The sequence below is a fragment of the Schistocerca cancellata genome, chromosome 4, assembly GCF_023864275.1.
Source record: "Schistocerca cancellata isolate TAMUIC-IGC-003103 chromosome 4, iqSchCanc2.1, whole genome shotgun sequence".
Classification (NCBI taxonomy): Eukaryota; Metazoa; Arthropoda; class Insecta; order Orthoptera; family Acrididae; genus Schistocerca; species Schistocerca cancellata.
In genome coordinates this window covers 327,381,188-327,408,102 of record NC_064629.1, presented here as the reverse complement: position 1 = coordinate 327,408,102, position 26,915 = coordinate 327,381,188, and the positions used below count along the sequence as shown (strand labels likewise).

General features: G+C 39.6%; 1 long non-coding RNA gene across 1 annotated transcript in view; it reads left to right on the top strand.

The window, feature by feature from the left end:
* LOC126183809 (uncharacterized) overlaps positions 1-26,915 on the top strand; it is a 280,828-nt gene that overhangs the window by 246,921 nt on the left and 6,992 nt on the right. The gene's annotated exons all lie outside the window — the stretch shown is intronic.

Below are 26,915 nucleotides of genomic sequence, written 5' to 3'. Positions count from 1 at the left end.
AAAGATATAAAATATTTGTGCTTTTAAAGGAAAATCATATCAGACTATAGAAGAGATTCATTTCCTTAGTTGATTAATTCTTTAATTGATCCTTCTCACTCATTCATCTGGAGTAATTCAGTTCATTTTTTTATTTTTAAAACTGGTGGCAATGTCTGTATCATTAAACAATTATTCGCTGAGTTTCAAAATGCTCAACATGGGTCCATTCTTAATATATCCCTTCTATGTTAGCTTTATATATTTCAGAAACTGATCATTTTTCCATTTCATTTGGAACACATTTGAATATTTTACGAAGAACCTTGAATGCAAGTGCAAAATTCTTTGAAGGTACATTAAGATCTACTTTATCAGTCGTGAATGCACAGTTTCTTCCATATCATTAACATATTTTTAGAAACTATTTTCTGTAATTAATCAAATGTTACCTTTGATAAATATCATGCTGACGTGCCATGATGATGTAGGTTCATCAGAAATAGTTTATGAAATGGTTAAGTCAATTGAATGATTTGATTTGTTGACACACATTGGCAGGCTAATATTTACCACACATCACCTTACTGATCAGTCTTGTTTCTCATCTTTAAAGGTTGTTTCTAATTAGTTATGAATGTGTTAGATCATAATATTATGTAAAATCTGTTCACGCATGTAACCCCCCCCTCCCCCCCCCCCCTACCTCCACGCCCTCTCTCTCTCTCTCTCTCTCTCTCTCTCTCTGTGTGTGTGTGTGTGTGTGTGTGTGTGTGTGTGTTTAAAAGGTTATTTAATGGTGCTGCAAGTTAACACCAGTTCAATCAGTTTTTACTGTCAAAATCTCACTAACATGTTTTGGATAAATTTTCATATCAACTGAGATCCCACTACCTTCTGTGTTCCAATTAAAAAAAACTTCACTAACATTTCACCTTGTTGTTGTTGTTGTTGTATTCGTGAAGGTGTAATTACTCCTACAAAAACTCAAGAAAAACGGAGGAAATAAAACTGAATTCTAAAATGTTTTTGAAACCATTTTGTAGGCCTTAAAGTAAGAAAATTTTATATAAAACACTACACATCTTCCAATCATATTTTATCTACAAAAAGATAAATGGAGCAATGCAGTTCTTTCTCTGTTTGTCCATTGTGAAATGGGAGTTTACCTTATGTTTCTGTAATAAAATTCATACAACAGTTAGGATGTTGCCCTAAATTGTGTGCTTTATTGTCTTGAATCCGTTACATCAGATAAAAAATGTAATGATCAGGTGATTCTGAGATTCATGTCATTTCATTAATGATAGTGCCCAGGTAGCATACAAATAACTGATTGACTCTTGAATCTGTAGATTGGTTCTTAGTTTGTATGCAGAGGCAAAATAAAATCATGTAAACTCTACATGATTGTAGTTTTTGTCGAGTATGCTCCACTCAAAATGAATTGGATGGATTAATCTGTTTCACATGTTCATATGGATTACAAGTAAGTGTGTAAAAGGAAATTACTGTGTACATCTTTAAGTGACAAATCTCAATTTGAAATCACAAACTCAGAAGAAAAGAAATTCATAAATGTGAGGAACAAATCTCTCTCACAGCTAAATTTTGCTTAATCATTCATATACAGTTTCTTTTTGTAAATTAATTCTTTGGTGAATAAATAACAGTGAGTTGTGAATATTGCAGGTGCAAGTGGAAAAGTTGTGTTCATGTGCAATTTTAGCGTTTAATTGTATGTGTGGTAGTACTGTATCTGTTGATGTTTTCTTGTGTTATTCTGCCTGTCTGTATTATTTAACATGGACACTGCCATACTGCCTCAGAATTGTGAGGTTACCTCATAAAATATGTATAGAAGATTTTGCTGCATAGTCTCAATAATTGACAGCACTAAGAAGTTAAACACTATGTTATTTTTGCCTAAAGTATGTCATTGAAAACTGTCCAAAGCTTACATTCATTTGAAGAACTTGGTTGGTGGTTTTTTTCCTCTGCTCATATTTTATGTAGAATCAGATTGATTTGCATTTTAACTTATGACATACTATGTTGTGGCACTTTTAAAGAGACTGCTTTCCAAGGATAGGTTGTTTTAATGTTTTCATTTAGCTGTATAGTTTGTGCAGTTTTTGGAAAGATGGTTACATATTCTAAAAATATTTGGACATTCTGAATTATTATAATTCAGTGTTGATATTTCAATATTTTATGTATACAAAAGATTAACATAAATTTTCCTGTCAGAAAATAATGGGCATTATTATTTTATCTTTGGAGACTGTTGTGGGAGTTTTGATAATGTATGGACTGTAAACAGTTGATGTATGAATCTAGAAACATGATTGAAATTTTGTTTCGTGTATTCAGATTAGAAAATGTCAGATTGTGTATTGGACTGAAGAACAAATATTTTTGTATGTATAGCTCCAAGAATTGTACAGAATTTGTTCTCCTCAATGTATTGCTGATTACTGAATTGAGTAGTTTTGTGTTAGAGAAATAAATAGATAAATAAAACACAGACATACAAAATGATTGTTTTGTCTGAAGGTGCACTAAGTCAGTAATAATTTGAGGAGACAAATAGTAAGCTATATTTTTAATTTGTATTCATAAATGAGATAGTATGTAATGTAACTGCACTTAAATTTTTATTGTAACAATATAGCCTTGGTATTTTTCTTTAAATATCACACTTACTTTAGCTGTATCATATATCATGATAAAATACTGTCACTCCATTATATTTTCCTAGAAACTAAATAATAATAATAATAGTGTTTTTTGAGACTCTGCAAGGATGTATGCTATATGTAATAAGCTTTCATCTGCAGTAAATGTAAATGTGTTCTGATCACATTTTAGCTGAACAGCTACTAGCAGTGGACTAAATAGTCTGTGAAATAAATATTTCATCCGAAGGTGTTCATTATTTTTCAGCTACTTGAATATTAATTAAGGAATGTATTCTTGTATTGTTTAACAATGATATGGTTATTCCTCTGTACTTTTTTCTGCATGCTTAGTGAAAGCTCATTATTTGTGATTATTGTAATAAGATTCAAAAGGTTTTTTACTATTTCCAATACCTGATTTGTGTTTTTCTATTTAAATTTTTCATGATGATTTTCTTGAATGGAAGGTAGCTGCCTTATTACACTTGTTGCATTCAGGGAAGGCTAAGTTAGAAAACAAATACCCATGGGATAATTGTATTGTATCATTCAACGGAATTAGTGGAGTGTGGTGGTTTGGAAAAACAAACTTCTGTTCAGTTGAGTACAGGATTATCAACTCAGTGTCAAATAGGGGTAACGCAGGATTAGGTCTAATAATGAATAACAAAAGAGGAATGCATGCGAGCTATTCTGAACAGTTTAGTAAAGGCGTTATTGTAGCTATGATAAACACATAGCCAACATCCACCCCAGTAGTATCAGTGCATATTCCTACTAACACCACAGATAAAGGGCTTGAAAGAATGGATGATGAAATAAAAGAAATTATTCAGTCCATGAAAGTAGACAAAAATTTAATTGTGATAGAGACTGGAAGTGAGTAGTAGGAAAAACGGAGAGAAGAAAAAATAGTTGGCAAACATGGACTGGGAAAACAGATAGGGGAAGCAGCCTGATAGCAATTGTTAGTTGTGTGCAGTCTGCAATTCTCACTCTTGGCTTAAGAATCAAGGATTCCTGAAAGAAGGTTGTTTACATGAAAGAGGCCTGGAGACAGTGAACTGTTTCAAATAGATTATGTGATAGAAGACAGAAATTTCAAAACTAGGTTTGAAACTCCAAAACATTTGCAGGCCCAAATGTGGACTATGGCCATACCATAATTTAGTAATTGTGAACTGAAGAAATTGGTGTAGGAAATTAAGGAGATAGGAACTGGATAAATAGAAAGAATCATCGGTTATTGAGAGTTTTGAATGCAGTATTAGGCGATTGACTGAAACAAATGAAAGCAGTACAACAGAAGATGAAAGGATAGCTTTGAAAGATGAAATAGCGAAGACAGTAGAGGATCAAAAGACAAAGAGACAAGGCCCAGTGAAAATCCTTGAATAACACAGAAGATATTGAATGTAACTGCTTTGCCAGTGACATTGTAATTGTGAGAGCAGCTGAGCAGAGTGCATAGTATCTTGAAAAGAGGTTATACAATGAATATCAATAAAAGTAAAACAAAGGTAATGGAATGAAGTCCAATTAAAGCAGATGATTTTGAGGGAATTAGATTATGAAAGGAGACACCAAACATGGTTGATGAGTTTTAGTGTTTATGCAAAAAATTATTGGTGATAACCAAAGTACAGATGATATAAAATGCAGACTGGCAATAGCAAGGAAAGCATTGCTGAATAAGAGAAAATTTGTTAACATTGAATACAATTCAAATGTTAGAAGTCTTTACTGAAGATAGTAGTCTGGAGTAAGCCTTGTACAGAAGTACTTGTGGACTACAAACAGCTCAGACAAGAAGAGAATAGAAATTTCTGAAATGTGATACTGCAGTGGTGTGCTAAAAATTATTGGATACAAATGAATAGGTACTGAATCAAATTGGGGAGAAAAATTTATGGTGTAAATTGATTAAATGAATGTATTGCTTGATAGGACACATTCTGAGGCATCAAGGAAATGTTGATTTGGTAATTGGGGAGGGGAGGTTGTTAAAAATAGGACATCAAGGCTCTGTTACAATAATCAGGCTTCAGTGGATGGAAGTTGCAGTAGTTATGCCACTGATATTTATATAGAATAGACTAGTTGCATCAGACCAATCTTTAGACTAAAGGCAACAACATCATGATGTTGACTAACTCCATTATACTTACACACTCTAGTGCAGCATCTATTTCTTTGCAGTATGAAGAGAAATTGTTAAGATGAAAATATTTCTCTGTACACTTTGCAGTTGAACTGTCAAAGTGATCTCAGTTTTGTTTAAAACAGATTTATTACTTATAATTGTATACCAAAGAAGTAAAGAGGCACAAGTCCAAAGTCTGCAATTTCTGCCTAAGATCACATTTGTAACTTAATGTACATTTGTACTTAATTTGTGGGAAGGAATGAAATTCCATGGCATGGATGTGCACCCCTTTGACACTGCATAATCAGCTGAGCAGGACTACTGACCTTCCACCATAAATGAAACAACATGTGAGAATGGCAAATACATATTAGCTGTGGAAATAGTGCTTATGCCCCCCATACCTCATAGACATAGAATTATCTCAATGGCATCCATATAACAATTGTAAAAAATATTGTGTGTCAAGAGTTCTAGCATGCAAATGTGAAGAAACAGAAAAATATTTCCTAAAGTGTGTGTGTTATTCATAACTGAGACATTAGTAGAACTTTAATATATTTGGTAACAGTTTCTTCCACATTAAAACAGGAGCTGAGTTCATAGGTGACTGAGGTATTCATAGTTTGTGATGAAACAAAGCACCCACAGTTGCAGAGTTGAGTGGGCTGTGACAAAACTCATAAACTAGAGTATGGGATGTGAGTTACCTGCAACATACCACAAATATTGTTAAAAATAAATGTTAGTAAAATGGCACACAGTGACATAATTTGGTCGCAGGAGTAAAGAAAGGAAAAGCAACAATATCACACTTACAGAAAGAACTTCGGCATTTAAAGCAGTCAAGCATTTTAAGAGGCTGTATCCTTCTAATAGAAGTTTTTGTCATACTATCAAATCTGAAAACTTCCAACATTTAAAAACTTTATGAATGTCTGAAACTAGTGGCCGTGCGGTTCTAGGCGCTTCAGTCTGGAACCACGTGGCCGCTCCGGTTGCAGGTTCGAATCCTGCCTCGGGCATGGATGTGTGTGATGTCCTTAGGTTAGTTAGGTTTAAGTAGTTCTAAGTTCTAGGGGACTGACAGATGTTAAGTCCCATAGTGCTCAGAGCCATTTGAACCAGTGTCTGAAAGAGTGTCAAAACCGGTGAGAATTCTCAAGAAATATTAGAAAGAGAGCAACTATATGGCCCAAATGAAGCAAAAAATGTAACACAGAGAGGGAATAGCACACATGAAGAGAGTGTGTTGCTTGAATACCTTAAAGTACTGTACTGAGAAAAGTAATTAATGAAAAACAACATTTTTATGCACTGAAGTCTGTTGTATGTTACACATGCAATGAGTCATTTTACAGTCTAATTCAAGATCTTCAAAACTTCAGGAAATGCAGTATAGCAATTCATACATCACAGAGAAAATGTTCATTGTCACTACCATGTCTATTGGGACATTTAAATTAAATCTTAAATACTCATTCCACCAAGTTGCCAAAACTTTGTCTGGGAACCAGAGAAAACATTGTATGACACATTTCAACTGCTTGTTTGTACTATCCTGTGGTCTTCATGCCTCAAGCTGTAACTACTCTGATGGGAAAAGATGCAGATAAAATTTAAAAAAGAAAGCTTACTTGATGGCTCTGTGGGTCGCCCCATCTCAAATCTCCACCATCTATGTGGATTATTTTTGTAATACTTGAGATTTGTCAGAAGGGAAAGTGTTAGCCACGAAGTTTATTTCCATACTTTTCAAAGACTTCAGTGGAAAGAAAATGAAAGGGAGTAACCTCACCTATTTGGTAAAAGTATCCACATGAAACTTAAATGCAAATGAAAGTGAATCTGAAAGTTTTAGCATAAAGTTTTGTTCTTACCCTTCACAAATTTTAGACCCCCCACCCCCACAATACACCTGTTTTCAACACAGAAGCTCTTCACAGGAAGTATAACCACAATGCTAATTGGACTATTAGCAGGTTTGATTGACTTTGATAACTTACTCTCTTGGGCACATATGACCCTAGTTGTTTCTGCGCCCTAAAAGAAAAACACAAACTTACTCTCCTCATTGATCAAATAATGAAAAATCTCATCTTGTCAAATGAATTTTACTTTCTAAGTACAGAGCTCTGGACACATTTCTGCCCTGGTATTGTGTCATTACTTAACCACTAGTTTCTTAGTTTCCTTCCCTGCCCTTCATCTATTCAATGTAAAACCTCTCTTCGAGTGATAAATTCCTATTTGTGAGCTGTCAGCTAAGCGAGATGGATACTTACCATAGCAAATGGCCACTACAATCACCTATTTAGAACAGAATGGATCACTTTAAATGTGCTAATCTACAATTCCAGTGATACATCCATCCAAAATTCTGATGTCAGGTGGTATGTGGGATGCTTCTTTACAATCAAGATACAGTGAGAACTCAGTGACAGTTCAAATGCCAAGCCGTTGCAGAGCCCCTCAGAACCCTTCAGATAACGATGTTGAAGCCATGAGTGAACAATCAGTTGAAGCAAATACTACAGTGGTTGTATTTGGACTCAATCAATAAATCCACACATTGATGCCATCCATAATACTGGTTGATATGGAATACAACACGAACAGCTGTACGAACACAAAGACAAGATTAAAGTACAGCATGCATAGAAGCATTTAAGCAGTCATTCTTCCTGTATTCCATATGCAATTGGAAGTAGAAGAGACCCTAACATGTACAATATAAGTACCCTTTGACATGCACTTCACAGTGGTTTACAGAATGAAGATATAGAATAAAATGTATTTTGCTAAATACAGTTAATTATTGCTAAATACAGTTAATTATTGCTAAATACAGTTAATTATTGCTAAATACAGTTAATTCTCAGGTTCCTCTCTGCATAGAAATAGTCCTGGCACATAATAACATTTGAAGAAAAATGGAGAAAGTTAGGAAGAAATGTCTGTTCCACATTTCTTGTACAATTATGCAGTATAGACAACAATTAGTGTACCTGTTGTGCAGTCTTTGCTGCCCTTGCTTCTGCTTATGCACAGGATAAATGAAAAGATCTCCTTCACATTGTTCTGTTTCACGAGATCCATTTTTATTTCCATTCCTCAACATGGAATGCTGGGAAAAATAATTTTCTGTTTTTAATTCAATATGTGATCCTGTGCATATATTTTTTCTTGCTTATGGCCCCACCTGTATAGTAATCAATGTTAACACTATTAATCGTCAGGGAAGATGTTCATGATTTATTGGGCTTCAAGAGTTATTCATATCATAAATGTTCCTTGTACGAGGGTGGTTTGAAAAGTTCTCGGAATCACAAGAAGAAGTCAGCACTAGCGCAACGAGTTGTTCACGTAATATTCATTGGACTGTTGCCTGTAAACACACACCACATCAGTGCTCTTGGAAGAGAGCTGAGGCGGTGACATGGCTCTGTTGTTGTTCCCACATAGGGATTTGCGAAGATGGAAAAAATCGAGACTCGAGCAGTGATTGACTTTGTAAAGAAAGGTATGAAAGCAAAGGACATTCATGCTGATTTCCACAATACACTGGGGAACTCATTTATATTCAACTGTTGCCAAGTGGACAAATGAATTTAAATTTAATCAGGAGAACTTAGATGGTGATCCGCACAGTGGTCAGCCAAGATGTGGCACCACTCCAAAAATCACTCCAAAAGTGCACAAAATGGTCATGGATGATTGCCGATTGAAAGTGCGTGAAATTTCTCATGCTTGCCAGATGTCATCTGAAAGGCTATATCACATTTTAACTGAATAATTAGAAATGAAAAAATTATCTGCAAGATGAGTGCCGTGACTCTTGAGGCAGGATCAAAAACACACCCGCACATGTGCCGTCACCATGGCAAAATTACACGAACTATGGTATGAATTGTTACCACACCCACCTTATTCAACTGATATGGCTCCATCAAACTTCCATCTCTTCCCAAAACCGAAAATTTTTCTTGGTGAACGAAGATTCACTTCAAACAAAGAATTTATAGCCGGAGTTGACAACTATTTTGCACGCCTGGAGGAAACTCATTTTCGGGATGGGATCAAGGCACTGGAACATCGTTGGACCAAGTGCATTAATCTACAAGGAGACTTGTGAGAAAAATTTAAAAAGTTTCAGTTATTGAAGTACTTTTTTTCTATTCTGTTCCGAGAACTTTTCAAACCACCCTCGTATCTCTCTTGTATTATTGACTTTGTCTGCTTGATGTATGAAAGACCACACTTGCCACCCTTATAAATATTCAATTTACCATGTGTTTCATAAAGGAGGACTAACTTTCATTCTTAGGAGATGCACAGAACATCAGTGATACAAGTGGCATTTTACAGCCAGATAAATCTACTGTGGCACACACAGCATTTACTATGGTCTGTGTATAACAGTGTTAAAATTCTAATGTCTACTTCATCCTTTCAGGACTCTCTTATGAAAGAAGCAGTAAAAATATGGTTGGTGATGGGTTTAATCAATTATAATAATGGTTTCAACCTCGACATACAGTGGTCTCACAGATGTCACCACAGTGGCATTTCCATGAGTATTTCAGCATGTTTTGAAGGTCTGACCACAGTTTCCATTCCTTAACGTGTTACAGTAAGTTCATAGGAATATCTTTGATGCTCAGCAAATAAACATCTCTGAAGAAATTTGTATTTGCATCTATGTGTGCAATGGCACAGCCCTGTGGTTTATATGAGCACAGACATGTGCTGTAGCTTCTGCCAGCCATCTTGCATGAAAGATAGGTGGATGATATATGACCAAAATATTAGTAAACAAAATGGAGTTTCTTGGACCACATGCCCAAAATTTAATGGGCTGGTCAACATGCGAGGAAATCAAGAAGTTAAAAGTAATAATTATATATATAAAGTAAACACACTGAGTGGAACAGATATACATCATTTAGTGTAATTTACAGTGAAAAACAAAAACATTGTTGGGTACTGGGTTGAATGTACATACAAATACATTTATAGACAAGATGGAATATTTACATCACATATTACCAATTTCTATAGAGCTTATCAAAAACAATTAAATCCCAAGTAAGAAACTATACCCTTTCAGCTTCAAGATAACTTCGGGATTAATTCATCTTTCTTTAAAATAAAGTTGACAGCATCTAGACTCCACAACCTGCCATATGGTGCATTTCATTTCATAGGATACTCTGTTTCCCACTGTAACTTAACCCCTTTTCCTTCTCCAGCCGCAAACAGTGCACTAGAGTTACAACTGTTTCAGATCTCCATGTTGTGGTCCTCAGTCCTGAGACTGGTTTGATGCAGCTCTCCATGCTACTCTATCCTGTGCAAGCTTCTTCATCTCCCAGTACTTACTGCAACCTACATCCTTCTGAATCTGCTTAGTGTATTCATCTGTTGGTCTCCCTCTACGATTTTTACCCTCCACACTGCCCTCCAATGCTAAATTTGTGATCCCTTGATGCCTCAGAACATGTCCTACCAACCGGTCCCTTCTTCTTGTCAAGTTGTGCCACAAACTCCTCTTCTCCCCAATTCTATTCAATACCTCCTCATTAGTTATGTGATCTACCCATCTAATCTTCAGCATTCTTCTGTAGCACCACATTTCGAAAGCTTCTATTCTCTTCTTGTCCAAACTATTTATTGTCCATGTTTCACTTCCATACATGGCTACACTCCATACAAATACTTTCAGAAACGACTTCCTGACACTTAAATCTATACTGGATGTTAACAAATTTCTCTTCTTCAGAAACGCTTTCCTTGCCTTCTCCCATCTTCATTTTATATCGTCTCTACTTCGACCATCGTCAGTTATCTTGCTCCCCAAATAGCAAAACTCCTTTACTACTTTAAGTGTCTCATTTCCTAACCTAATTCCCTCAGCATCACCCGACTTAATTCGACTACATTCCATTATCCTCGTTTCGCTTTTGCTGATGTTCATTTTATATCCTCCTTTCAAGACACTGTCCATTCCGTTCAACTGCTCTTCCAAGTCCTTTGCTGTCTCTGACAGAATTACAATGTCATCGGTGAACCTCAAAGTTTTTATTTCTTCTCCATGGATTTTAATTCCTACTCCAACATGTTTCTTTTGTTTCCTTCACTGCTTGCTCAATATACAGATTGAATAACATCAGGGAGAGGCTACAACCCTGTCTCACTCCCTTCCCAACCACTGCTTCCCTTTCATGTCCCTCTACTCCTGTAACTGCCATCTGGTTTATGTAAACATTGTAAATAGCCTTTTGCTCCCTGTATTTTACCCCAGCCACCTTTAGAATTTGAAAGAGAGTATTCCAGTCAACATTGTCAAAAGCTTTCTCTAAGTCTACAAATGCTAGAAATGTAGGTTTGCCTTTCCTTAATCTATTTTCTAAGATAAGTCGTAAGGTCAGTATTACCTCACATGTTCCAATATTTCTACGGAATCCAAACTGATCTTCCCCAGGTCGGCTTCTACCAATTTTTCCATTCGTCTGTAAAGAATTCGCATTAGTATTTTGCAGCTGTGACTTATTAAACTGATAGTTCGGTAATTTTCACATCTGTCAACACCTGCTTTCTTTGGGATTGGAATTATTATATTCTTCTTGAAATCTGAGGGTATTTCGCCTGTCTCATACATCTTGCTCACCAGATGGTAGAGTTTTGTCAGGACTGACTCTCCCAAGACCATCAGTAGTTCTAATGGAATGTTGTCTACTCCCGGGGCCTTGTTTCGGCTTAGGTCTTTCAGTGCTCTGTCAAACTCTTCACACAGTATCATATCTCCCATTTCATCTACATCCTCTTCCATGTCCATAATATTGTCTTCAAGTACATCACGCTTATACAGATCCTCTATATACTCCTTCCAACTTTCTGCTGTCTCCTCTTGGCTTAGAACTGGGTTTCCATCTGAGCTCTTGATATTCATTCAAGTGGTTCTCTTTTCTCCAAAAGTCTCTAATTTTCCTGTAGGCAGTATCTATCTTACTCTTAGTGTGATATGCCTCTACATCCTTACATTTGTCCTCTAGCCATCCCTGCTTTGCCATTTTGCACTTTCTGTCGATCTCTTTTTTGAGACGTTTGTATTCCTTTTTGTCTGCTTCGTTTACTGCATTTTTATATTTTCTCCTTTCATCAATTAAATTCAATATTTCTTCTCTTACCCAAGGATTTCTACTAGCCCTCATCTTTTTACCTACTTGATCCTCTGCTGCCTTCACTATTTCATCCCTCAGAGCTACCCATTCTTATTCTACTGTATTTCTTTCCCCCATTCCTGTCAATTGTTCCCTTATGCTCTCCTTGAAACTCTGTACAATCTCTGCTTTAGTCAGTTTATCCAGGTCCATCTCCTTAAATTCTCACCTTTCTGCAGTTTCTTCAGTTTTAATCTACAGTTCTCCATACTAGATCAAATCTCTCTAATTTTACCTTAGGGTCTTTTTACAAGATACAAATAGGAGGAAGCAATATGTTGGCTGACTCTTATAGGAACACATGCTCTCGGAATTTTAACAACAAAGCACAATATGATGCGTGCCTCTCTTGTAGCACCAGTCGATGTAGCTGGATAAGTATCTCCTTTATGCTTTTGCAGTCACTAAATGAATCTGTCACAAAATGTGCTGCCCTTTTTTGGATTTTCTCTATTTCTTGTGTCAGTCATAGTTGGTTAGGGTCCCAAACTGAGCAGCAAACCCTCAAATATTGGTAGAGTAGGGGTTTTTGTAAGTTACTCCTTTTTGGGTCGACTACACTTGCTGTGAATTCATACAATAAATTTCAGTCTGGCATCTGCCATTCCTACAATTAGTTTTATGTGGTTGTTCCAATTTAGCTCACTCCATACCCACCTACCAGATTCTTAATGAATGTAATTATTTGGAAATTGAATAATCTATATACATAATAAAAACAGTTGTATATATGTATGTACCACATCACTTCCTCAACCATTGGACTGATTTCGACCATGTTTGGTACACACATCACTTACTGTCTGCAAACGACTTCTGTGGGTATGAACCACCATCCTATCAAGGGGGTGGGGGTGAAAATACAGTGTAGCCCAAGGTGTTTGAATACCCATACTTTATTCATTCAGTATTTGAGAATGAGAGCACATAGTGATGTGCAAAAAAAAATGTTTGATTTCAAACCTTAATGGAACTTTTTGTCACTTACGAAATGATAAAAGGAAAATATTAAAATTGCCACATCATGCATGACATTTTAATTTATTACTTCATTACTACTAACTGTATTCATGACACATTTTGCAGGCAATATTCACATTACCACTGATCATACCAACAAAATTATACCACTCTACGACATAGTTCAGGATACACATCATCACAAACAATGAGCTGTACAAAAATGGAACTGCATGGCAAAATTCAGGATCTGCAGAAGATACAGGTGAAATATGTGTGAAACACATTTGACTTGTGAGTACGTGGAATTCATGGGTAACATACCAGCAAAATTATATCATTGTACGACATAGTTCAGGATATACATCATCACAAACAATGAGCTGCATGAAAATGGAATTGCAGGACAAAATTCGGGATCTGCAGAAGATACAGGTGAAATATGGGTGAAATACATTTGAGTTGTGAGTACGTGGCAAGTCCATGGGTAAAAAGTTCATCCTAAACCCATGGAACGATTTCAAGCAAATTTAGTACACACTTTAATAATTACGATCTAGAAAGAAATACTGTGGGGGTAAGAAACATCAAGCCTCCAATTGGAGTTGGGGTGACAACTGAAGAGAGAAGGGGGGAGGAGGAGATGACAGGGGAAATAGCAGATGGAAAGGGAGGGGGGGCGAAGAGATGGACGGAGATTAGTTGGTTTAAAAGAGGGGGGGAAGGGACCAAACTACAAGGTCATCGGTCCCTCGTTCCTAATAAAACAATGCCACAAGTGTGAGAATAAAAAGGACGAGACATATAACAAAAAACGGAAAGAAGGAAAAACCACAAGAATGAAGGAAAGGCAACAAACACAAAAAGGAAGAAAAAAAGGACAAGAAAACAACAGAGAGACACTAGAAACAGAAGACAGTAAAACAAGAAAGCAGATTACAGTGGCTGGCCAACCACGAGAATAAAAAGGAAAAAGCCAGCCATTCTGCAACACATTAAAGCCTCCACCCTAAAAGCACTAGGGTGGAAAACACAGAGGGACAAAGGACATGCGCTAAAACCTACATAGAAGTATAAATCCCACTCTCACGGATAGCGGCTAAAAGTGGGCAGTCCAGCAACAGGTGGACGACTGTCATTTGGTAGACACAGAGGTGGGTCCTCGTGACGGCGTAGGTAACCATGCATTAGCTATGTATGGCCAATGCAGAGCCGGCAGAGTACAACTGATTTCCTGCGAGAGTACCGCATGGAAGACTTCCACTCATTCGTAGTCTCCTTAATGACACGCAATTTGTTGTGCATACTGTTACGCCATTCCATCTCCCAAAGCCAGAAAACCCTGCGGCTCGAGACACAACGCAGGTCAACTTCGAAGATGCTCATCTCCAGAAGGGTTTTCCGCATCGCCTGTCTGGCCAGCCTGTCGGCAAGTCCATTGCCTGGGATTCTGACATGTCCTGGGGTCCATACAAACAGCACTGGACGACGGGACCATTCCAGGGCATAGATGGACTCCTGGATGGACACTACCAGAGGATAGTGGTCGATAGCTTGTAGGCTGCTCAATGAGTCAGTACACAGGAGAAAGGACATGCCAGGGCAAGAGCAGATGTGCTCAAGAGCACGAGATATGGCCGCCAGCTCTGCAGTGAAAACACTGCAGCCACCTGGCAAGGAGTGCTGTTCAATATGTCCTCCATGAACATATGCAAAGCCTACATGACCATCAGCCATTGAGCCGTCAGTGCAAACCACGTCAGAGCCCTGGAATACGTCAAGAAGCAAGAGGAAGTGACAGGGGAGAGGGGCAGGGTTAATGGAGTCCTTAGGGCCATGCAAAAGGTCCTGACGATGCTGCAGCTGAGGCATACACCATGGAGACGTACGAGAAAGGACCGCAAGTAGAGGTGGTAAAGGAAAGGACTCTAGTTCAGATAGAAGGAACCACACGCGAACCACAATCATTAGCCCCAACGTGGGCCCCCGATGCAGGAGATGGACTGCCACAAGTGGGAAAAGTAGACAGTAATTCAGATGCTCCAGAGAACTACGAATGTGTGCAGTGTAACTGGCGATCAGTTGTGCACGTCTGATCTGCAGTGGACGGACCCCAGCCTCCACCAGTACACTGGTCACCGGACTCGTCCTAAAAGCTTGTGTCACTAAGTCGAACCCCACACACAGGGTCAAGTACATGCAATGCTGAGGGCACTGACGAACCATAAACCTCACTCCCATAGTCAATTCGGGATTGGACTACAGTTCTGTAGAGCTGCGGCATCGTAGATTGATCTGCACCCCAACTCGGGTGTTGCTCAGGCAACGGAGGACAGTGAGGTGCTACCAGCACTTCCGCTTAAGCTGACGAAGATGAGGAAGCCAAGTCAATGGAACATCGAAAACCAGTCCTAAGAATCGATGTGTCTCCACTACAGTAAGTGGATCATCATTAAGATAAAGTCCTGGGTCCGTATGAACGGTACGACGCCGACAGAAGTGCATGACACATGACCTTGCAGCTGAAAACTGGAAGCCGTGGGCTAGATCCCATGACCGCCTTGTGGATGGCTCCCTGTAGGCACCGCTCAGCAACACCAGTACTGGAGTAGCAGTACAAAATGAAGGAATCATCTGCATACAAAGATTGTGAGATTGAAGGCCCGACAGATGCTGCTAGACCATTAATGGCCACTAAAAAGAGAGAGACACTCAATACAGAGCCCTGCGGGATGCCATTCTCCTGGATATGGGGGTAACTATGGGAGGCACTAACCTGGACACAGAAAGTACAAAGCGACAGGAAGTTTTGGATAAAAATTGGGAGCGGGCCCCGGAGACCCCATCATACAATGTGGCAAAGATATGACGTCGTATGCCTTACATCATGTCGTATGCCTTATGTAAGTCAAAAAAAGATGGCAACCAGGTGTTGGAGTCTGGAAAAGGCTGTTCGGATGGCAGACTCAAGGGGGACAAGATAACCAGTGGTAGAGCAACCCTGGCGGAAGTCGCCCTGACATAGAGCCAGTAGGGCACATGACTCCAGCACTCAACCCTACCGTCAACACACCATACGTTCTAGCAGCTTACAAAGAATGTTGGTGAGGCTAATGGGCCAATAGCTACCCACGTCAAGCGGGTTCTTAATGGGTCTGAGCACTGGAATGACAGTGCTTTCACGCCATTGCAATGGAAAGACACAATCGCACCAGATTCAGTTGAAGACGACGAAGAGATGCCACTTCTAGTCAGGCGAGAGATGTTTAATCATTAACTGTGGATCCGATCTGGTCCAGAAGCTGTGTCGGGGCAACATGCAAGGGCACTGAAGAGCTCGACACTCCATAAATGGGGCATTATAGGGTTCAGAGAGGTATGTAGCTGCCGTTTGAGGACGCGAAAGGGTGGGGGATAATTCTCCGATGCAGAGGCGCAAGCATAATGTTCAGCAAAGTACTCGGCAATTGCGTTTGCGTCTGTAGACAACAACGCCATTGATGTGAACACCAGAGACACCCGTAGGGGTCTGCTACCTGAAAAGACATTTGATCTTGGTCCAGACTTGGGAAGGTGACATATGGCACCCAATTGTCGACACATACCTCTCCCAACACTCCTGTTTCCGTCTTTGTATAAGATGGCGAACGCGAGCACGGAGCCGTTTAAAGGATAGGTGCCACTTATGTCGTTCTAGAGCTCGCCGACACTCTTAAATGGCTTCAGCAACTTCCGGCGACCACCACAGGACTGTCTTTCGCCAGGGGGCACCCTAGAGAAAGAGGGATCGCATTCTCCGCCACAGAATCAACCGTTGTGGTGACCTGGTCAACCACATGGATGGCACCATGTGGGGGAGATTCAACAATGGCAGCAGAGGTGAAGGCTTCCCAGTCTGCCTTGTCTAAAGCCCACCTGTGTAGGCGTCCATGGGCATGATGCCAGGGGAGTGACAGGAAAATGGGGAAGTGGTCACTACCCTACAGGCCGTCATGTGCTCTCCAGTGGGTAGATGGGAGGAGTCCTGGGCTGCAAATTGATAAATCGATGGCCAAGTAACTACCAAGAGCTACACTGAAATGTGTGGCGGCCCCAGTATTTAAGAGGCAGAGGTCGAGTTGGGACAGTAAATCTTCGACTCCTCTGCCTCGGCCAGTAAGCATGGTACTCCCCACAAGGGGTTATGGGCGTTAAAATCTCCCATAAGTAGGAAAGGTTTAGGGAGTTGATCAATCAGGGCAGCCAGGACGTTCAGGGGTACCACACCATCTGGAGGAAGATTTATACTGCAGACAGTTATTTCCTGTGTCGTCCTTATCCTGACAGCCACAGCGTCAAGAGGAGTTTCAAGGGGTACAGGTTAAGTACATACCGAGTTCAGGACACTGACGCAAACGCCATGTCACACCCTATTATATTCGCTATGGTTCTTGTAATAGCCACAGAGGGCACGGGTTCACATTGCCAGAACCAGGTTTCCTGGGGGGGCAATGCAGAAAGCAGGTGTAAAGCCTAACAATTCCCGTAACTCTGCCAGGTGGTGGAAAAAACCACCACAATTCCACTGGAGGATGACGTCATTGTTAGGCTGGGAAGGCATGAAGAGCTCAAGGAGGCAAGTTACACCTCGGGGTCACCTGGTGTCACCGATTCAGTGCCTGTGCGATCGACATCCATTGTGTCTGAGAGTCCAGTGAGATCTAGGTCCTCAGTGGACGCCAGAATCTCCACCACATCCTCAGATTCAGAGCTTGTAGGGTGCGGTAGTATGGGTGCCACCGCAAGGTCTCGATTCTTGAGTGCCTTCTGCTTTTTTGGTTTCTCTCGCTGTTCCTTCGGTGTTTCTGGCTGGGAGGGCTTGACTGGGTCAGTCCCAGGGACTGAGAAGGACAATGAAGTCCTACAACCAGCTACCTGTGGTTGCTTCAGCCACTGGCGGGTATCTGTTTATCCACTGGTCGGAACCTGGAAAGGGAATGACCCAAGGGACCCATTCCTGGAGAGAGGAGCCAAAGAGGACTTACGCTTCTCTGGATGAGAAGTCCCTGATGGTTGGGGGAGGAGGGAGGGGCGGGGTGTGTGTGTTGATGGCTCTGAGAGCTAACTGTACATGGCATAACTGGAGATGGTAGAACTGTTGTCGTAGTGGCGGTGTAGGTTAATGTTAATGTCATAGGTACAGGGTGGAGCCTCAGTGTAGGTCAGGTGGTCCACGGTCTTGTATTCCATTATTTTCTGGTCTTTCTGTAGAATCCTACAGTCTGGCGAGCAGGGGGAATGGTGCTCTCCACAGTCGACACAGATGGGAAGTGGGGCACATGTAGTATTGGGGTGCAAAGGACATCCACAATCTTGACAGGTGGGGCTGGAAGTATAGCGGGAAAACATATGACTGAACTTCCAGCACATAAAGCACCACATCGGGGGAGGGATATATGGCTTGACATCACAGCGGTAGACCATCACCTTGACCTTCTCGGGTAATGTGTCAACCTCGAATGCCAAAATGAAGGCACCGGTCGCAACCTGATTATCCCTCAGACCCCGATGGATGCGCCAGACGAAGTGAACACCTCGCTGCTCTAAATTGGCGCACAGCTCGTCATCAGACTGTAAAAGAAGGTCCCTATGTAATATAATACCCTGCACCATATTTAAGCTCTTATGGGGGGGGGGGGGGGGGGGGTGATGGAAACAGAAACATCCCCCAGCTTGTCACAGGCAAGTAATGCATATGACTGGGCAGAGGATACTGTTTTCTTAAGACTGATCCAGAGCGCATTTTGGACAAGCCCTCCACCTCCCCAAACTTGTCCTCTAAATGCTCCACAAAAAACTGAGGCTTCATTGACATGAATGATTTCTCATCAACTTGTACAGACGAGGTATCATGCTACCATACTGGATATCAGGTGCAAAGAAGTCCATGGTCATCATCGGCACAGAAAGCGACACTGCTTAGTGCATGGTGGAAAACGCACCCAAGAAGGTGTCCTTGCCCAAAAGATGGAGAATGAGCGGAACTGCAATGCAATGACAAGAAAGTGGCTATAAAGATCTCAATGCACGATGCACCATGTAAGGCACCCTTCCCCAACTGGCTCGCTCTTCAGAAAAATTTTGAAGAAGGGAGGTCAAGCACCACAGGGGACCAACATGTAAAGGCAGGCATGTGTGGCAGGCAGGAATACCTCGGGCCTATCCTTACCCCCTGACCTGCAGGGGGGATGGACAGAGATGAAGGAAGAAGGAAATAGATTAATAGAATCTTGGAATAAATAAATACCTGGGCAAAATGGGGTACTCAGCTAGTTAGAAAGTAAAAGGTCTTTCCAGTTATTTATGTGGAACAAGTTAAATTTATTTACGTTGAGAGTCAACCGCCAATTTTTGCATCAAGTGTCAGTCCTCTGTAGATATTCTACATCTACATACAAATTCTTAAAGCCACCATATTGGTCATGGTGGAGGGTACCTTGTACCATTACTAGTTGTTCCCATTCCTGTTCCAAATTGGGCAAGGGGAACATAACTGTCAATACGTCTCCGTACAAACCCTAATTTCTTTTACTCTGTCCTCACTTCCTTTACGCAAAATATACATTGGCAGCACTAGAACTGTTCTGCCGTCGGATGCAAATGCTGGTCTCCAATTTTTCTCAATAGTGTTTTGTGAAAAGAATGTCTCCTTCCCTCCAGGGATTTCGGTTTGAGTTGATGAAGCATCTCCATAATACTCACGTGTTGATCGAACCTACTCCTAGTTCATCAGTGTATCTGAGTGATGCCTGTTCTGTTGGGCATGGTCATCAGAACAGACACCACTCAGACACATACATTTCTGATAAAGAGGGTAACTGCTCCTCAATGTTTGTTTCAGTATGAATTCACAAATATTGTCTGAACTCCTACAGGATTTCAGAATTTGCATGTAGTGAGTATAATGGATGAGAGATACTGCATTGCAGTGTGCAATAAGTTGGAAATTTGAGTCAGTCAGAAACTGTGTCGTTATGGCCGAAGTGGTTAAGACAACTAAAGTAACCATGCACGTAAAATGGTAAATCTGGATTCTAGTTCCAGTCCAGTACAAGTTTTTGAGCTATTGCCACTGCATTACCACAATGCCCCAAATGGTTAGCAATCACAATTTGTCACCCCTCCTTTCCCTTTCCTTCCCCTTCCTACGTTTCATGTTTCCTCGGTAACACATCTAACATACGCCTCTGAATTGCCTCGGTGTCTTCATTTAATCCAACTTGAGGGGGATCGAAAACACTTGATCAGTGCTCAAGTATGGGTGATACAAGTGTTCTGTATGAGATGTCCTTTATAGATGAGCTGTACTTTCATAAAATTCTCCCAATAAACCAAAGTTGACCATTTGACTTTCCTAGTACCACCTTTACATTCTCATTCCATTTCATATTGCTTTGCAACATTACACCTAGATATTTAAATGACCTGACTGTGTCAAACAGCACACCATTAGTAATGTATTCAAACATTTCTACGTTTAGAGCATGCTGCCATTCATCACACCAAATTGAAATTCTGTCTTTAAGTCATCCTGTACCCTCCTACAGTCACTCAGTGACGATACTTTCTAGTACACTGCAGTGTCATCAGCAAATTGTCACAGATTTCTGCTCACCCTGTATGTCAGATCATTTATGTATATAGAGAACAAGAGTGGTCCTATCACTTTTCCCAGCAGCTCTCCTGACTCAAACGAACACTCATCATTCAGGGCAATGCACTGAGCTGCTGCTGATGCTCAACTACCCAATAGTGCAGGCCCATTCAAGTCCATTACTTAAGAAGTCTTCAAACCACTCACATATCTGGGAACCACTTCTGTACGCTCAGACCTTTGTTAATAGTCTGTAGTGCGGCACCATGTCAAACACTTAATGGAATTTTAGAAATATGGAATCTGCCTGTTACCCTCCATCTGCAGTTTGCAGGATATCATGTGAAAAAAGGTCAAGATAAGTTTCAAATGAGCAATGCTTTCCATATCTATGCTGATTTGTGGATTTCTGTCTCAAGGAAATTTATTATATTCAAACTTGGAATATGCTCAAGGATTCTGCAGCAAACTGATGTTAAGGATATTGGTCTGTAATTTTGCAGGTCCTGTCTTCTATCTTTCTTACATTCATTTCAATATTCTAACACTGTGACTTCTCTAAATGTAACAGTGTTACCTGTGAACAATCTTGTGGACTTCCAGCATTATCTACTACATCATTAATATAAATAACAAACAGATGTAGCCCTATAAGGCCCCCTTGGAATATGTCTGAAGCTAATTTCATGTCTGCAGATTTTTCCCCACTAAGATTGACATGCTGTGTTCTATTTGTTTGGAGGTCTTCTATCAAATCACGAAGTTGGTCTGACATTGTGCGTGCTCATATTTGGCAGTAGAGAATGGTATCAAACTACTTCCAGAAGTCAAGAAAAATGGCATCAACATTGTTGCTGCCATCTATTGCATTGTGTGTCTTATGGAAAGAACAAGCTGGATTTCTCAAGATCATTATTTGCAGAATTCATGTTGATTCCTACAGAGATATTTTGGTCACCAGGCAGGTTATATTATTCGAACATTAACACTTTCGCTGCGGCTGGCGCTTATAAGCGTCACAACATGCCATGAGCCAGTGCGGCTGACACTTATAAGCGTCTGCGCTCACTATCAGATTACTCAGTGTGGTTGCAGTGTCTAAGCTAGCATCATAGCGTGTAAACTTTTGTTTTGTGTGGTCAGTTATTGAACGTATATTGTTCGTAATGGCGGCTAATGAACCGACACCTGAACCTTCCAATGTGAAAAGGAGCAGGAAAAGTGTTAAATTGACAGAGGAACAGTTACTTAGTGTACTAGACAACAGTGATTTTTCTGTGTAGTGAGGACGAGGCATACTACCATGGAGATTGTCATTTAGAGCCTGTAGAAGAATTGCAGAGTGATGATAGCATGGAAGCACGGCTTTCAAATCTGTTTCGTGGCAGTTCCGAATTTGACGATACGGATCACGACGATTGTGTGGAAATCGAAGGAGAAAAAGAGCCCGACCTGTCACACAGAGATAATCCAGGCAAGTCCTGACATAAAGAACCACGTAATATGCAGTATCGCTCATTTACGAAGGAAGAAGTTTTGCAAATTCATCCTGCTGGCAAATCTTCTATGGATTTCTTCAGATTATTGGTTAACAGACGAAGTGTTGCAACTCGTAGTTGACGAAACGAACGATAATGCAGTCGACATACAGCTGATCTAAAATACAAAAGAGGGATCTAGGAACCGTAAATGGAAACCTCTAAGTATAGGCGAATTACTAGTTTTCCTGGGTGTTTCGTTACATATGGGTACCGTTAAATATCCGCGATTACAATACTACTCGAGGAAAGAACCGCTGTTTGAGAATAGAGGAATAGCGGTGAGTATAAGCAGAGACCGGTATTTGATCATATTACGATCTCTGCATTTTGCAAAAAATCCACTTCCAGGAAACCCGAAACCAGACGACCGTCTATATAAGATACGACCTGTATTGGATTATTTTAACACGAAAATGTCTCAAATTTATTACTCAGGAAGAGATTTATCAATAGATGAATCAATGATTCTTTGGAGGGGGAGATTGTCATTTAGACAATAGATAAAAATCAAATGTAATAAATATGGCATTAAGGTATACATGGAATCCAAATTTTTCCTGAAGGCAGGGGATTTGTTGTTTGTTTGAATTGTATTTTTTGTTACATTATCAACAAATCACGAATATTTGAATGATGCCTGTGACCCCTATAGGTGTCAGACAGCAAACAGAATTTAAAACATGACCACGATACAGTCAAAGCTTATTTGAAGTAATGCATCTAAGGTGTCATCATTAAGTCAGTACAGAACATGATCCTACAGATCTTACGAGGTCTTGACACCAGCCTGTAGCTCAGGTGTGTTTAGGAGCGTCGGCTACGAGCAGTACCTGCCGTTTCGGAGTGTTACCGACCCGCATTCAAGCGTTACCGGCCCGCACTCGCACGTTGCCGGGCCGCACTGGAGAGTTGCGAGCCTGCAGCGATGCCGCAGTGAAAGTGTTAAACGAGTTCAACTGATGTTGGCGATGTAGCCCTACTGTTGTTTGTATAAGGAAAATGCAAAATTGTGATACTTGATTGAATATGCGCAAGGGAAATTGGGGGGAGGGGGGGGGGGGGCTGAAAGCTCTTTCAAACAAATATCTGATGATCTACGTTTCAAGGGAATTTAGCATCAAATATCCTTATGGACAACTGGACTGTTGTTGTCCTCCCCCCCCCCCCCCCCCCCCCCCCAAAAAAAATCAGCCACAATACCGCATAGTATTTTATGCCAGAAAAATGTAACTGGACTATGCCGCTCCACCAGTAGGTCGTAACTCACAATGTAACATCACATAGTGCAGAGCACAATGTTCTAAAAACCTGTTCTGGCAGCTCGTTGCAGGTATACTAACTTCACTGTTACAACTGTCAGGATATGTGAGTCTTTGGATTCCCATACAGACATCTTTTCATTACTTGAAGAGCAATTCTTAATTGAAACAATACAATTAGTCTACTGCTTGAGCTGCTGTAGATGCTCAAATACACAATAGTGCAGGCCCATTCAATGAAGAGTTGGATGTCAGAAATTGAGTTATGGTTTTTTTATTCGCACCACCAATCGCTTTACAAAAATGTGGACATAAATTTAAAGTTTCTCTCAGCAAGAATTACAGAAGCCGTATGTTGGAAGAGACTGAGTAGGAATGTGTCTGTGCAATTACTAGCTGCATCCACAATATATTCACAGCATACTTGTTTATTCATGATTACTAAAATGGACAAAATGCCCCTCTCCTGATTATTCACAAATTTTCATTTACGGCTTTCATCACAATATCAGCATCCTTCCATGGCTTAACTGGTCATCTTTGATCCCAGATCTTCTGCTCCTTTAATTGTGTATGGTAGAGTGTATACATTGCAGTGGTTGCACAGTTTCTCCATATTATTATTTTCCTGCACAGTACAACCAAGAGTGAATACCCGTACATCTCTACATCAACTTTACATATGGCATACTCTTAAGATATTTTTTTCTGTTCATGGCTCTTACAAACACTGAGGGTATTCTGTGAATCTTTGCACCAAGCACTGATCATCCACAAGTCTTGTCTTTTTCAACAATGTTCTATTAGTGTCATCTTCAAGTATATAATATTGCCCATCGATAATTTCAGAACCATAGATACACTTTGTAAGTCTTTTTAAAATATCGTTATTAACAGTGCTATCAAATTTTCTTTAATTGTACCTGACAGTTTCTAATATTTTGTCACTGGGTTTGTCTGCTAGGATGTCATTCCAGTAAGACATCCGACCTAAAATTCAGATGTACAAATTCTGTTCACAAAGTGACAGTTTCGAAAACAGTCAAACACATGTGGTCATTACCTTCTGAATCTATGAAAGAGTGGGAAATGGGGGAGGGGGACTGCTGAGTATCAGTTTCAGGTGGTGGAATCTGTGCTGGATTGATAGATGTGAATTTTGGTCTGCAAAAATGTTATTGTGCATCAACTCACGTTCTACAAGTCTACAACAAACCAGTAACAACATTACAGGACTGTAGTTTACCGGTACGTCTCACGTGTGCAGCAATCTGTTCTGAAAATTGGAACAAATTGAATCTATTCACAGTCACAGAGGATTCCCTGTTGCTTCCACAAGCTTCAATGAGTATACAAGTCAGTTTTGTTATCAACAGGATCCCACAAGATCCACTGTTCTTGTGTTACTGAATGACTAATTGCTTTTAACCCCACATTTTTGTGCCTGTGAAACTATCATGCACAAAAAAAAATGTTTTTATCCATTCACATTCATTTTGGTTTAATGACTTGTAGGCTGAAAGGTTGTGACAGATTTACAGCATATACCAGGCACCAAGTGCTGTGTCCCACTTGTAGTAGAGTCAAACATTTCGCAAAGAAAAGAAATCAGTATTAACCTGCAAGATGATTTCAGCACAACAGCAATTTCAGTGCAAGTGCAATTGCAATTTCAGCAGCACAGCTCTGTTGGAGGTGGTAAACTATTGAGTCTCTGCAGCCTTTCCATTAGCTCACCTTATCAGTTATGATGGAACTTACTATCTACGGTGAAGTTTCGTGAATTTATTTAATGAGTCAATATGAGGGAACAGTTGTACTAAATGCCAGAAGAAATCATATCCCTCATTTTTAAGTCAGTTACCCGCCGCTTAACTGAGTCATCAAACAAACCTATAGATTTCCATCTGTTATATAATTATACATGGTATTATGCTGGAAGGTGCTGCAATAGATTAAAATAGAGCTCACCAGCTTGTTTTATAGATAATAACTACACGCCACGTCTGTTGTTTTTATGGTTCCACCTTGCAGCTGTTTTCTGTCTTTTTTATGCTTAAAGATGCCGTCTGCTCTGAAACTTTTGTTTAATGTGTCAATACATAACACTTATCGTAACATAGACTATGACGCAGATAAGACTTAATACATTGAACCATAATCTACACCTCGAGCTACTCAGCACACATCAGCTCATCATTGAAGACATTATTATACGAGGCTCTACACTCTTATGTAGTGAAGTCACAGAACACCATTTTCATACTTTTAATCTCTATATCGCATAAATTTATTATTGTAACATTAATAGTTTTTCACTTTATGTGCCTGGTAATAATGATCATAACACTAATATAGAATTTTTTGATGTATATATTTGGAAAACCAGGTATATAATCCTTTTACTTCTATGGATATATTCTTTACACTGTATTTCGAAGATATTATCTTATGTTGTAAAAAACACTTCTAAACATAATATATTCCATTGTTTGCCTCATAACAGTTTCCTATGACATGTCAAGGACACAACATGAAAACAGTTTATACATGTATGTATTTTATTTGTAACTACTGTGCACTATTCGCACAGCTATTTTCTTACAGTATGACAAGAGACAGTACTATGGATTGTTGTCCCTACAAGGTATGTTTACTTTGAGTTTGTATGTATTTTATGTTGATTTGACATTACAATTTTCCATATTTGTAACTTTACATACATGACAGTTGTGTTTAATTAATGTGAACAGTCGACAAAATGGACTGGCCCTGTAAAAGTTTTTTCTATACATATGATTGGAAGATTTAATTTAGTTTTTGTTACTAGTAAACATTGTGTATTTTGAGCAATGTGGATAAATAAACTTATGTAATAAGAAGAACAACAATGATTAAAAATAACATATACATTCTACAAGCAATAAAATATTGGTAATGTTATACCTGAAGAACAGTGGTTACGAATTTGTTTCCAGCCAGCCATATTTCTTCCAGCTGAATTGTCTCTACTGGCAACATTTGTTTTCACCAGTAAGCTGAGGACACATATGTTTGTTGTTTATGTATATTAGTGTACATATTCAGCATGTGTGTGCCCATGGTATGACAAGAAAGTACACAGGTTTATTCTGCAACAGTGAGTGTATACTTCTTGCAAAATTGATTCATGGTGACAGCAGTTCTTTGCGAAGCTTGTATGTGAAATTTGGCAAGTAAATGAGGTTATGTCAAACAAATTATAAATGAAGAGATTTTAATGAACAAGCATGTAGAAGCCATCCGTGAATATTAGAATGTGAAACACCAAATATTGGTGACTTCTGCAAAATCATTGAACTGACTTTGCAGAATAAGTGTTGTCCAAGAGCATGTGCCATTGTGTAGTAGAGTAAGTAGACTGTAACAATAATGTTGAGCATATTCAAATGGAATCTCCTCCAATATATAACCAACACAACAGTTGTGTACACAGAAATAAACTAGACTATTA